At 41.5% G+C, this 12247-nt stretch overlaps 1 pseudogene; it reads left to right on the forward strand.

Moving 5' to 3' along the window:
- The first annotated feature begins 2669 nt into the window (after positions 1-2669).
- Positions 2670-5570, forward strand: LOC147350378 (E3 ubiquitin-protein ligase RNFT1 pseudogene; annotated as a pseudogene).
- Positions 5571-12247: the final 6677 nt, after the last annotated feature.

Here is a 12247-nt window from a genome sequence, read left to right on the forward strand (position 1 = left end):
GAAAAGTTGGCTTAAAGCTCAACATTCAGAAAACACGGCATCTGGTCCCATCACTTCATGGGAAGTAGATGGGGAAACAGTGGAAACAGTGTCAGACTTTATTTTGGGGGGCTCCAAAATCACTGCAGATGGTGATTGCAGCCATGAAATTAAAAGATGCTTACTCCTTGAAAGGAAAGTTATGACCAACCTAGATAGCATATTCAAAAGCAGAGACATTACTTTGCCAACAAAGGTCCATCTAGTCAAGGCTATGGTTTTTCCAGTGGTCATGTATGGATGTGAGAGTTGGACTGTGAAGAAAGCTGAGCACTGAAGAATTGATGCTTTTGACTGTACTGCAAGGAGATCCAACCAGTCTGAAGGAGATCAGCCCTGGGATTTCCTTGGAAGGAATGATGCTAAAGCTGAAACTCCAGTACTTTGGCCACCTCATGCGAAGAGTTGACTCATTGGAAAAGACTCTGATGCTGGGAGGGATTGGGGACAGGAGAAGAAGGGGATGACAGAGGATGATATGGCTGGATGGCATCACCGACTTGATGGACATTAGTTTGAGTGAACTCTGGGAGTTGGTGATGGACAGGGAGGCCTGACATGCTGGGATTCATGGGGTCACAAAGAGTCGGACACAGCTGAGTGACTGAACTGAACTGAAAAGAGAATGAAATAATGTCATTTGCAGCAATGTGAATATAAATACTGTATTTATCACTTATATGTGGAATCTAAAAAATAATACAAATGAATGTATATATAAAATAGAAACAGAGTCACAGACAAAACAAACTTGTGGTTACCACAGCAAAGAGAGAAGTGTGAAGGGACAAATCAGGGGTGTGGGATTAAATGAAACAAACTACTATATATCAAATAAATAAGCAACAAGGAATAGATAAGCATAGGGAATTATACTCATTATCTTCTATTAGCCCTGTGTTAAAGAATCTGCCTGCCAATGCAGGAGACACAGGAGACTTGGGTTCAGTTCCTGGGTCAGGAAGATCCCCTGGAGTAGGAAATGGCAATCCACTCCAGTATTCTTGCCTGGAAAATTCCATGGACAGGGGAGCCTGGAGGGCTACAGTTCAAGGGGTCGCAAACAGTTGGACGTGATTAAGCATGCATGCAGTATCTTGTAATAACCTTAATGGAATATAATCTGCAAAAATACTGAATAACTATGCTATAGATGTGAAAACTAACACAATATTGTAAATCAACTATACTTCAATTAAAAAAAAAAAAGAGAATGAGGTGGGAGAAAGGAGGCTGACCTAAGAAAGAAGTGTGGAGATGCTAGTGTTTAAGTGACAGGCAAGGAAGAGGCATCAGAAGAATTTAGAAGAGAGAAGCAGAAGTGAATTGGGTTGGAAGCCAAGGCAACAAAGGGAGTCCAACATCTGACGTGCCCTTGAGAAGTCAAGCAGGATGTCGGAAAGAGACTGCTGAGCCTGGTTGTCAGCAGAGAAAGCTGATGTTTCATGACCTTGAGGGGTATGTTGGGCAGTCTTCAGGGATTAGGGAATAAGTGAGTACTGGGAAAGCCAAGGACAGAGCCTCTCTCCCGCATGCCTCGGGGAGAAGCAGGAACTTGTGTATGGGGGTGGGTGGGTGGGAAAGGCATGGGTGTGACACAGGGATAGGCAACCCAAAGCAAAATGCTGACCCAGTGGGCACCCAAAGCTTCAAAGCAAGCTTAGAAAAGCAAGTTCCCCAAAGGCCTTAGATGATGACAAGCTTTTCTTTCTCACGAAGCTGAGGCAGTTCCTTTGATAAGGGCCCTCTCAAAACTGGTGATACTCTGACAGTCCCTCAGAGACCACAGGGAAAAGGATCCCACAATCAATTATCACCCGGGTGCTCCTCACTGGTCATGGAATTTGGCGGGTCCCTATATGCCGCGTTCCAGCTCAGGGTCTGTACTCTTCAGATCCAAGTGTAATTACCGCTCTGTTTATTTTATAAAAGATTAATGGTTCCCCCTCCTCATTTCTCAAGAACAGACTTTCGTCTGTATAGAGTGAGTCATTAAGTATATCAGCTCAACTGCTCTGGTTGCAAGATTACAGATATAAAATCATCTGATTTTGACAAAAAACAGCTGCAGCTTTTCTTATTCTCTTGAGTCCACCATCACATGCCGAGAGAGGCAGAGAATGTGACTGGTCAGGTCATATGATAGAGAGACACATGACCTTCACCTTCATCAGCAATCTTCCCAAGGCCCTCCAACAAGTCACCTTTGCTAAGATGTCTCTCAAGGACAGTTTAACTCTATTCAACCTACTCTCAAGAGCTGCTCCCATGAATAAGGTGGAAAATGAAGGATGAACAGGAAGGGACATTTATGCTCAGAAAGTTTACAATCTACTAATGATACCATAAACAAAACTCACTTAAGAACTAGGACTGATTGTGGTCAAGGTGTTGACCAAAGAGCTTAAGAAGGCAAGCTCAGCCCTCAGGCAAGACTTTCTAAAGGAGGTGGCATTGAAAGTCATCTTAAGGGACACTGATTGTGTGTGTGTGTGTGTGTGCGCGCGTGTGCGTGCACATGCATGCATGCACGTGTACACACAGATGCGCTGGGGTTAATCAGAGGGAAAGCAAAACATTTCAGAAGGTACTTTATTAAATAAACACATGGGTGTAGAGAATTGCCGTGCATGGCTAAGGTGTGGGAAAATCAGAGTTGGAGGAGGCTTTTGGTCCAGAGATTCACAGACTTTGATGCGTGTTAGATATACCCGGGCAACATGTGAGAAATTCACTAGACCAAGCCTTGCCCTTGGGTTTTACAAGCTATGCTGCTGGGACTTGAGGATGTTAATGATTAACCAGGGTCCCATTGCTCATTAATTAGCAGCTGAACTAGTTGGAGAACCTGTTTTCAGGGAAGGACAAGTTCTTTTGTTTGCTTATTTTTTGTTTTTGAAGGGACCTGAGGTGTAAGATTTATGAAGTGAGAAACAAGAGAGAAGACCAAAGGAGCAGGTTGGACTCAAATTATGGAAAAATTGGATTAAAGTGAAAGGAAATCGGAATATTTCTGTCAGCACACAGGGTTACTGAAGATTTCAGAGGGGGAAGTGACATTGTCAAAGTCATCAGAGACGTGATCTAAGAACAAAACTTAGGGTTCACCCTGTTGACTGGAGACAGAATCACACTGGCTTACAAATCTCGTTACTTCCTGTCAGCACGGCCCCCAACCCTCATCTGAAGCAGGTTCCTCTGGAAGCCCACAGAGGCCAGCTTTTTTTCTCCTTACATAAATCATGAAATATCTGTGAGAAAATATCACTTCATCAAGCATCTTTCAAAACAGCTCATTAAATCCCGGGAATGCAGTCAATGGGAGGAATGCACATTTTCATCTAGCTTCTGGCCCAAGGGCAATATGTACCCATCCTCCTGCCCGACCTCACCTGGACTCCCTCCATGGCAGGAAGAGTAGCCATGAGTCTACGCCTGAGAATAAAGGCAGAGTGAAGGTGGGGGACCAGACAGTAACCCAGGAGTCAGGTCTACAGATGGTAGGCCTCTCCACAACATGATGGGCAGACGGAGAGCTAGAGGATCACAACTGCGTTGCTCCTGGAGGTCTGGGGGCTGGGGATCTGGGCCCTGTTTATGTCTACCTGGCTTATCAAGAACTGAGGGAGAAGGATGGGAAAGGTAGTGAAATTTGTCCTTCCTTTAGCTCAACAGTTATTTATACTGGGTAACGTGTGTATGTGCATGCTAAGTCCCGTCAGCCGTGTCCGACTCTTTGCGACCCTAGGGACTGTAGCCTGCCAGGCTGCTTTCTCCATGGGATTCTCCAGGCAAGAATACTGGAGTGGGTTTCCATGCCCTCCTGCAGGGGATCTTCCTGACCCAGGGATCGAACCTGCATCTTGTACAGTTCCTGCATCGGCAGGCAGATTCTTTAGCACTAGCGCCACCTGGGAAGCCCAAACTGGGTAATACTGGCATTGGAAAGACAACAACGTGGGCTGCCAAGCAGGGCTGAGATGCTGGTAGTGGGCTTTGATGGTGATGGCCCTGCCTGAAAGCCTCAGGGTGTCTCCCACTGTTCCTGCTGTCGACGCCCGGGCCTCAGTCCACTCAGTGTCACAAGAGGAGGCAGAACCCAGAAGTAAAGAAATTTGGATCTCAAGGCTCATGTAAAACCAACTTTAGCCAATTGCGCAGCCCTTCTGGAACTGTAGTCAGTGAGGATGCCTCAGCCTCCCAACGTGCCCAAACAAGAGTGACAGGAGAAGCTTCCTGTTTTTATTCTGGAGATGTTCATATTCAGTTAAACTCCATACCTAAAGAGTGTGCTGAAAATCTAAGCTCCAGAGATATTACTAGAAGGTCAGGAGTCCATAGCTGTTCCCACGGATGTGTACACAGCCAGTTATGGAGTCACTCCCACAATGAAGCAAGCCTGGAGATCACTGTAGCTCCTTCTCAGAATTCAAATACCTCTTCAAGGGATTGCAAAAAAGTCTTCCATATATTTTGATTCTGGGTGTAAAACTTGTTATGCAGCATGTAACGAGAATTGCTCTTGGAACTGGACTGCTCACAACTTTCATATATGCAAATGAAAGCATTGTAAACCGGGTTTTTCTAAGAGAAGGGTGCTCAGAAGGGTGCTCAGTGTGTTTGGTTACTGGTAGTCTTAGCAGGATTTTCCATTCTTTCGTATTACACATTTTATTCTCAGTCACTTCATTACAGCTTAATTTTAAAAACTCCTACCATAGTCCATTAGAGTTTCTGGGAAGTACTTTGGTTCGTTGGAATTACAGGCTTCATTCTGACATTCCTCTTCATGGGCTTAAAATGCCTATTTACTTAAAATGCCTTCTTGCATCATGCCTTTTAAATCCTAGAATTACTGGCATATGCTTTTAGAAGAACTGTGTCAGTATTATCAAACTTTTGTTCCCATACCAGTTTGGTTTCATTACCTTATAAGCTATGGGGAGTTTAGTAACATAATTAGATGGATTCTTGGAATATTGATGGTTTTATTCTACCTCATACTAAACCTTTTGGATTTTTTTGACGTCTAAGAATTTTAAGACAGGTTTTGCCAATATTTTTTACATGACCAAGTTATGGAGTGGCTGCCAGCAAGAGACAGTGTTCAGATGCAGATGATATTTGTTCAATATGTCAAGATGAATTTCAAAAGCCGGTTCTTCTCATCTGTCAACATATATTTTGTGGAGAGAAAAAACATGGCCACTGTACAGAACTGTGATTTCAGACCATATAAACAAATGGAAACATGGAGTCACTTCATCACAGCTTTGAATATGTGAAGTTTTAAACTTTACATTAAGGCCCCAAAATACCAATTTCATTTGGTTACAGTGACTATTGATAAAGGCATTAGAATGGGTTTTCAAGGCTAGATGTTGAGGAAAATGTTTCTAAATTGTTTTAAAGTATTACAACAAGACTTAAGTGTGTAGTCCAAATTATCAAAAAATTAAATTAAAGAACTCCATATTTAAAAGTATATGTAAGTAATGTTCAACCTAATGCACTGCTGCTGCTGCTGCTAAGTCACTCCAGTCGTGTCCAACTCTGTGCGACCCAATGGACAGCAGCCCACCAGGCTCCCCCGTCCCTGGGATTCTCCAGGCAAGAACACTGGAGTGGGTTGCCATTTCCTTCTCCAATGCATGAAAGTGAAAATTGAAAGTGAAGTCGCTCAGTCATGTCCGACTCTTCGCGACCCCATGGACTGCAGCCCACCAGGCTCCTCTGTCCATGGGATTTTCCAGGCAAGAGTAATGGAGTGGGGTGCCATCGCCTTCTCCGAACCTAATGCACATGCAACATTTATTCTTCCTAATTACTTGACAGATAGCTGCAGTGTTAAACCGTAAACATGTTTGCTTATTAATGCTACCAAAATGATAATTGCATAACTAGTTTTAGGGGAATTCAGCTACTCTTTCCTGACATCATTTTCAAAATAAAAACTATTTTTCATAATGCTTTAAGAGATATTACCTGAATGTAAAATTTTCTTTATCATTTACCTTTATAATTCCCATTGAAAAAATTCTAAAATTTTAAAATAAAATTTGTATTTAAAATGAAAGTTCTAAATGCTATATTTTACCTGTAATAATCAGATTTTCTAAGGAAGATTAATTCATTGATAATGACATATTTTAATATTGTAATTTTCTCTGTAGTATGATTAGCAATCATTGAGAATAGACGACTTAAATTGCTTTTTGTTTTGTGGACATCATGCATACAATCCTGCCATCAGCTTTAATGTTCAGATCTTCCTTTTTGTATAATATCATGGACTATCCTGAAGTAGCTATTAAAATAACTCACATGGATTAAAAAAAAGGCAACTATTAATACTTGACATCAATAGCTGATCAACGCAGGAATCACCTGCTTCCTTGTATCTTCATCATGTGGAAAATTCCTGTGGCCTCTATTCCATAATTTTTCTCCTTCTTTTTGTCTTCTGGAGGATATAATGTAGTTTCAACTGAAAGATTAAACAAAAACATCCTAAGTGGAAGCACTCCTTATAGAAGAAAGCTCAAGATTGTAATTAAAATTTTGGTGATGCCATTGGATGCCACAGAAGCTATCACCTTCGAACAAAGACAGGTCTAAATAACCCAGAATGAGGAAACTCTTTCTGAAGAATCATCTGCACTATATATCAATCCACCTCCATTTTGTGTGAAAGGTGGAAGGTCAGAGGCCACATACTTTATCTTCACATTGTGTTCAGACAGTGTTTCTCCACAGGCATGTTATTTGGAATGTAATGAAGTCGGTCTGTGTTACCTAGAATCTGCACAATGCAGGACGCGCAGTACCCAAAATGCCAGCAGCTTCCTGAGTCTTGAAAAGCTGAATGAATGTCATGGGCACTGCTGCTCTTGTGTTCCAGAGTGCACTGCTTAAACTATTTCAAAACTATTTGAATCAGCATAACAATTCAAAATATTAGTAACATCTTCACTCTTCAGATGATGAACTGAGGTTTGAAATGGATTGCTGACTTTCCCACATGGCTACTGAGGGGTGCTGCTGGCTCTAACCCCAAGAAACTGACTCTAAATTCAGCTCCTTTCCTAAAACATTGTGCTGCCTTTCAATGCAGGCAGAGACTCAGACTGGATCTCAATACATTAGTAAATACATGCAAATGAACTGTTGATGTTATTATACTTCTAGCTATCTTCTAAGGAGCCCGGGTCTTTTTACACAGATGACACTTTGTTCTGCGGGTCCTTGGTAGCAGGGTAGAGCTAGGAGCTAAGAGGACCTGGGTTAGTTTGGCTAATGGAGGGAGCAGATCATGGAGCTTCCAGGGACAATGGGGTGGGGAGGCGAATAGGAAAGAGAATTACTGGGACCTAGTCACACCTTTAATAATGCAACATGACCTACCCATGCACTCTTCACCCACGAGTCTCAAACCTTTAGTACAATGTATTACTCATGAAATGCTTAGCGAGTTTTGGGGATAAAATGGCAAAGGGCTGAGAATTACTGCTGGGTCGGAAGAGGCTGATGCAGAGACAGCACATGTGGACTCAGAAGCCAGAGGCAGGAGGAGAGACCAGGAGGGTGTCAGTCACTCAGAATCAGCAGAAATCAGGCAAGGCCTGGGGTTTTCACAGATGTGTGAATTCACCCAGATGTCTCAGACTGAGCGCACCAGGTCACATCTGAATCCTAGGCAATTAAAGTGAGGATCCAAACATTGCTGAGCTATAGGATACCTTCAGGTTTTACAGGGAAGAGAACCAATCTGTGTCAGAAATCACCCAGCTTGAAACTTTCCCAAAGGCAATCTAAAGATTCATCTCCTCTTTTAATAAAATTCACACACTATTTAAAGTGACTGGTCATTTACTTTTCAGACTGGTCAGGACCACGAAAGGAATTCTCTGAATAGAGTTAAAATTGGTGAATGTGAGATGTGAGGAAGATCCAGAAATAAATGCTCTGAGGTCTGTTCAGCTAGTATCCCCAGAATGTTCACTTCCATAAGCAGGGAGGAGACAACCATTCCAGGTCGTGCTCTGTAAGTAAACCCAGGATGCTTACGGAACTTTCATGACCAGATCTCATAAAAATGACAAAATGACAGAGAATGACTGAATCACATATGGAACAAGGACCAAATGTTAAATATAATTATAATCCAATTATGATTATTATACATTAGGATTCTCATAAAATCATCCAGTTTGTTCTCAATATAAACGGTGAAACCTGGCTTGTATTCTTTTGGACACACTAGTCTGTTCTTGTTTTCTTGTTGGAATGTTCTGGTTTGCTGCTTTTTTTGTATTCAAGACCTTATTACTGCTTGAGAAATGTTCCTTATCTTTCAGTTCAGTTCAGTCGCTCAGTCGTGTCCGACTCTTCGCGACCCCATGAATCGCAGCACGCCAGGGCTCCCTGTCCATCACCAACTCCCGGAGTTCATTCAGACTCATGTCCATTGAGTCGGTGATGCCATCCAGCCATCTCATCCTCTGTCGTCCCCTTCTCCTCCTGCCCCCAATCCCTCTCAGCATCAGGGTCTTTTCCAAGGACTCTTATTTTAGCATGTGCACTAATCTCTACGTGAGAAGCAGGAGATGGTGTCCCTGGATGCCTGCACAGCCCTGCAGCTGAGTCTCACTGAGATCTGAATCTGAGTGCTGCCCCCTAGGGGTTCTCTGATGCAGTGCCCTGCAGCCCTGGGGAGGATGCTCATCCACTCTAGGCCAAGGGTCCTGTTCAAGGTCTTCAATGCTCCACATAGTTCAGAGAGGAGAATAAAAGAAAAACCATTACTGTTGCCAGTAATGCTGATGCTTCTGTGCTGATGCTTCTCAACAGGCCTTTCAATTCCCCCTCATTGTTCTAGTCATCTTTCCAACTTCTTGCCCAAAGCAGGCTCTGGCTTGACCTGTCTCCGACACAATTAGTCAGTGGTTGACCCTCATTTAAATACCAATAAAACTCAGAATGGCATTGTGTTCTTTGAAAATAAACTTGATAAGCCTGATACCTCAAAAGAAATCCTGCAGTGGACCTCTCCTCAAAACTTGGGCAGTGCTTCCCATCACAGCCCGCACAGTGGAGGAACATTCTACCCAGTTTCCACTCTTCCCTCAGTGGCTCCAGATTTCTACTGCAACCTGTTTAGAACCCAATGTTTTATAAGGAAATGGCACAGAAAAGGAGCACAGCTACTGCTCAAGCAGGCAACTCTCAGGGTCCCAGAATTTATATATAAGGATTTAGAAAATGTCCTAGAAACCACAGTAGCAGGGTCTTCAGGGACAAATAAGGCAATCAGAGACCCTTAATTTTAAGGGAAGAAAAATACAATCATAAGTTTACCATCTTTATCTAAATAAACTCTGGATGTTTGAAAGTGGGTCCTTTCTGGACTTTGAAGCGTGGACTTGAAATTTGCATGGAATGGGAATCCATCCAAGCCAATTTGTTGTTGTTCAGTCTGTGAACAACAGACTGTTGTTGTGACCCCATGGACTGCAGCATGCCAGGCTTCCCTGTCCTTCACTATCTCCCTGAGTTTGCTCAAATGCATACCCATTGAGTAGATGATGCCATTCAGCCATCTCATCCTCTATCACCCCCTTCTCTCCTGCCCTCAATCTTTCCCAGCATCAGGGTCTTTTCCAATGAATCCGGTCTTTGCATCAGGTGGCCAAAGTATTGGGGTTTCAGCTTCAGTATCAATTCTTCCAGTGAATATTCAGGGTTGATTTCCTTTAGGATGCACTGGTTGGATCTCCTTGCAATCCAAGGGACTCTCAAGAGTCTTTTCCAACACCACAGTTCAAAAGCATCAATTCTTCAGCACTCAGCTTTCTCCACAGTCCAACTCTCACATCCATACATGACCACTGGAAAAATAATAGCTTTGGCTATACAAACATTTGTCAGCTTGCCAGGTATTAATACATCATTCAGGACATGGCAGTCATTCTTGCATGAAACTACTAACCAGCCACATTTTTGAATACTAATTTCACCAATTAAAAACTATTTCAAACATTTTCTATGCTAGTCAATTGGCCTCCTGGTGTACATACAGTTAACTTTATTTATGATACTAAGTGACCTAGCAAAGGAAACTATAAACAAAACACAACCTATGGAATGGAAGAAAATATTTGCAAATGATGTGACCACCAAGGGATTAATTTTCAAAACATACAAATACCACAAACAGCTCAACAACAAAAGAACAAACAAACCATTCAAAAAACAAGCAGACGATCTAAATAGACATTTCTCCAAAGAAGACCTACAGATGTCCAAAGGCATATGAAAGATGATCAACATCTCCAATTATTAGAGAAATGCAAATCAAAACTCAATGATATACCACCTCACACCAGTCAGAATGGCCAACACTTAAATGTTTACAAATAACAAATGTTATAGAGGGTGTGGTGAAAAGGGAATCCTCCTACATCACTGGTGGGAATGTAAGTTGGTGCGGCCACTGTGGAAAACAGTATGGAAATTCCTCAAAAACTAAAAATAACGTTGCTGTATGATCCAGCAATCCCAATCCTGGGCATATATCCAGATAAAACTCTAATTCAGAAAGATATTTGCACCCCTATGTTCACAGCAGCACTATTCACAACTGCCAAGGCATAGAAACAACCTAAATGTTCATTGACAAATGAATGGATGAAGATATGATACACACACACACACACACACACTGGAATATTATTCGGCCATAGAAAGGAATGGAATAATGCCATTTGCAGCAATATGAACAGACCCAGAGATTATCATACTAAGTGAAGTAAGTCAGAAAGAGAAGAAAAATGCCATATGAAATCACTTATATGTGAAATCTAAAATATGACACAAATAACTTATCTACAAAGCAGAAACAGACTCAAAGACAGAGAGAACAGACTTGTGGTTGCCAAGAGGTCCAACATGAGAGAGGGATAGATTGGGAGTTTGGGGTTAGCAGATGCAAACTAGTATATATAGAATACATAAACATCAAGGTCCTACAGCATAGTTAAGGAATTATATTCAATATCCTGTGGTAAACCATAATGGAAAAGAATATAAAAAGAGAATGTGTATTTATGTGTAAGTGAATCACTTTGCTGAACAGCAGAAATCAACACAATATTTTAAATTAATTATACTTCGATGAAATAAATAAGTTACTATCTTAAAGATCTTGATTCTGGCGAGGGTTCTTCACCCATTGGTTAACCACATTTGGAGGGTAGATTTCCAAAACATGGTATTGACATGTATATCATTATATGTGAAATAGGTCACCAGTCCAGGTTCAATGCATGAGACAGGGTGCTCAGGGCTGGTGCACTGGGATGACCCTGAGGGATGGGATGGGGAGGGAGGTAGGAGGAGGGTTCAGGATGGGGAACACATGTACACCCATGGCTGAGTCATGTCAATATATGGCAAAAACCACTACAATATTGTAAAGTAATTAGCCTCCAATTAAAATAAATAAATTAAAAAAAAAATGCTGGCTAACTGCTCTTAGAAGATAGAGTAACTTGTGTATACAACTACATCACAACGCTTATACTGAGGTATAGACAGAGTTGGAAGCAAGAAAAAAAGTCTTGACCAGCTGACTTTTTGCTTTGTGAGTCCTACTTCAGTAGGTACTGAGTCCCATGGAAGGACAGGCTGTCTTTGCTGGAGATTGACTTGTTTTACAAGAAATAAATCTTGATTGTAAAATCTTATTTTACAAGAAATAAAACTTGATTCAGTTCTCCACCTCCACTTTCCTCTGCTGCTGCTGAAAAACTCTAGTAGAGAAACATCTAACAGTGAAGAAGCATAAATTTCAAGTGTGTTATCAAAATTCCATTGATTTACAGAAAAAACGTTACTGGGGAATCCTGGCTGAAAGGTAAAAGTCTAATTGTTTTTAAAAGACATTCTCCCTAAAGTATAAAACTATTGTTTTTGTTGACTCAAATTCTTTGTAAGATATGTCAAGCCTTTTCAAGAACAATATGGAATATAAATAAAACACACACACACAGGTACATGCACACACACACACACACAACTGTAACTCTAATTGATACTTTAACACAAGGTTATAAATTAAAATCAGGCAACTGAAATCTTAAAATAATTTCACCATAAACTTTATTTTTGAAACTGTCATTCATCAAACACCAAGTAACCTAAACTTTGA

The sequence above is a fragment of the Bos grunniens genome, chromosome 20 (assembly GCF_055505025.1).
Source record: "Bos grunniens cultivar Pamir isolate PY7600 chromosome 20, Bosgru_T2T1.0, whole genome shotgun sequence".
In the NCBI taxonomy this organism is placed as follows: domain Eukaryota; kingdom Metazoa; phylum Chordata; class Mammalia; order Artiodactyla; family Bovidae; genus Bos; species Bos grunniens.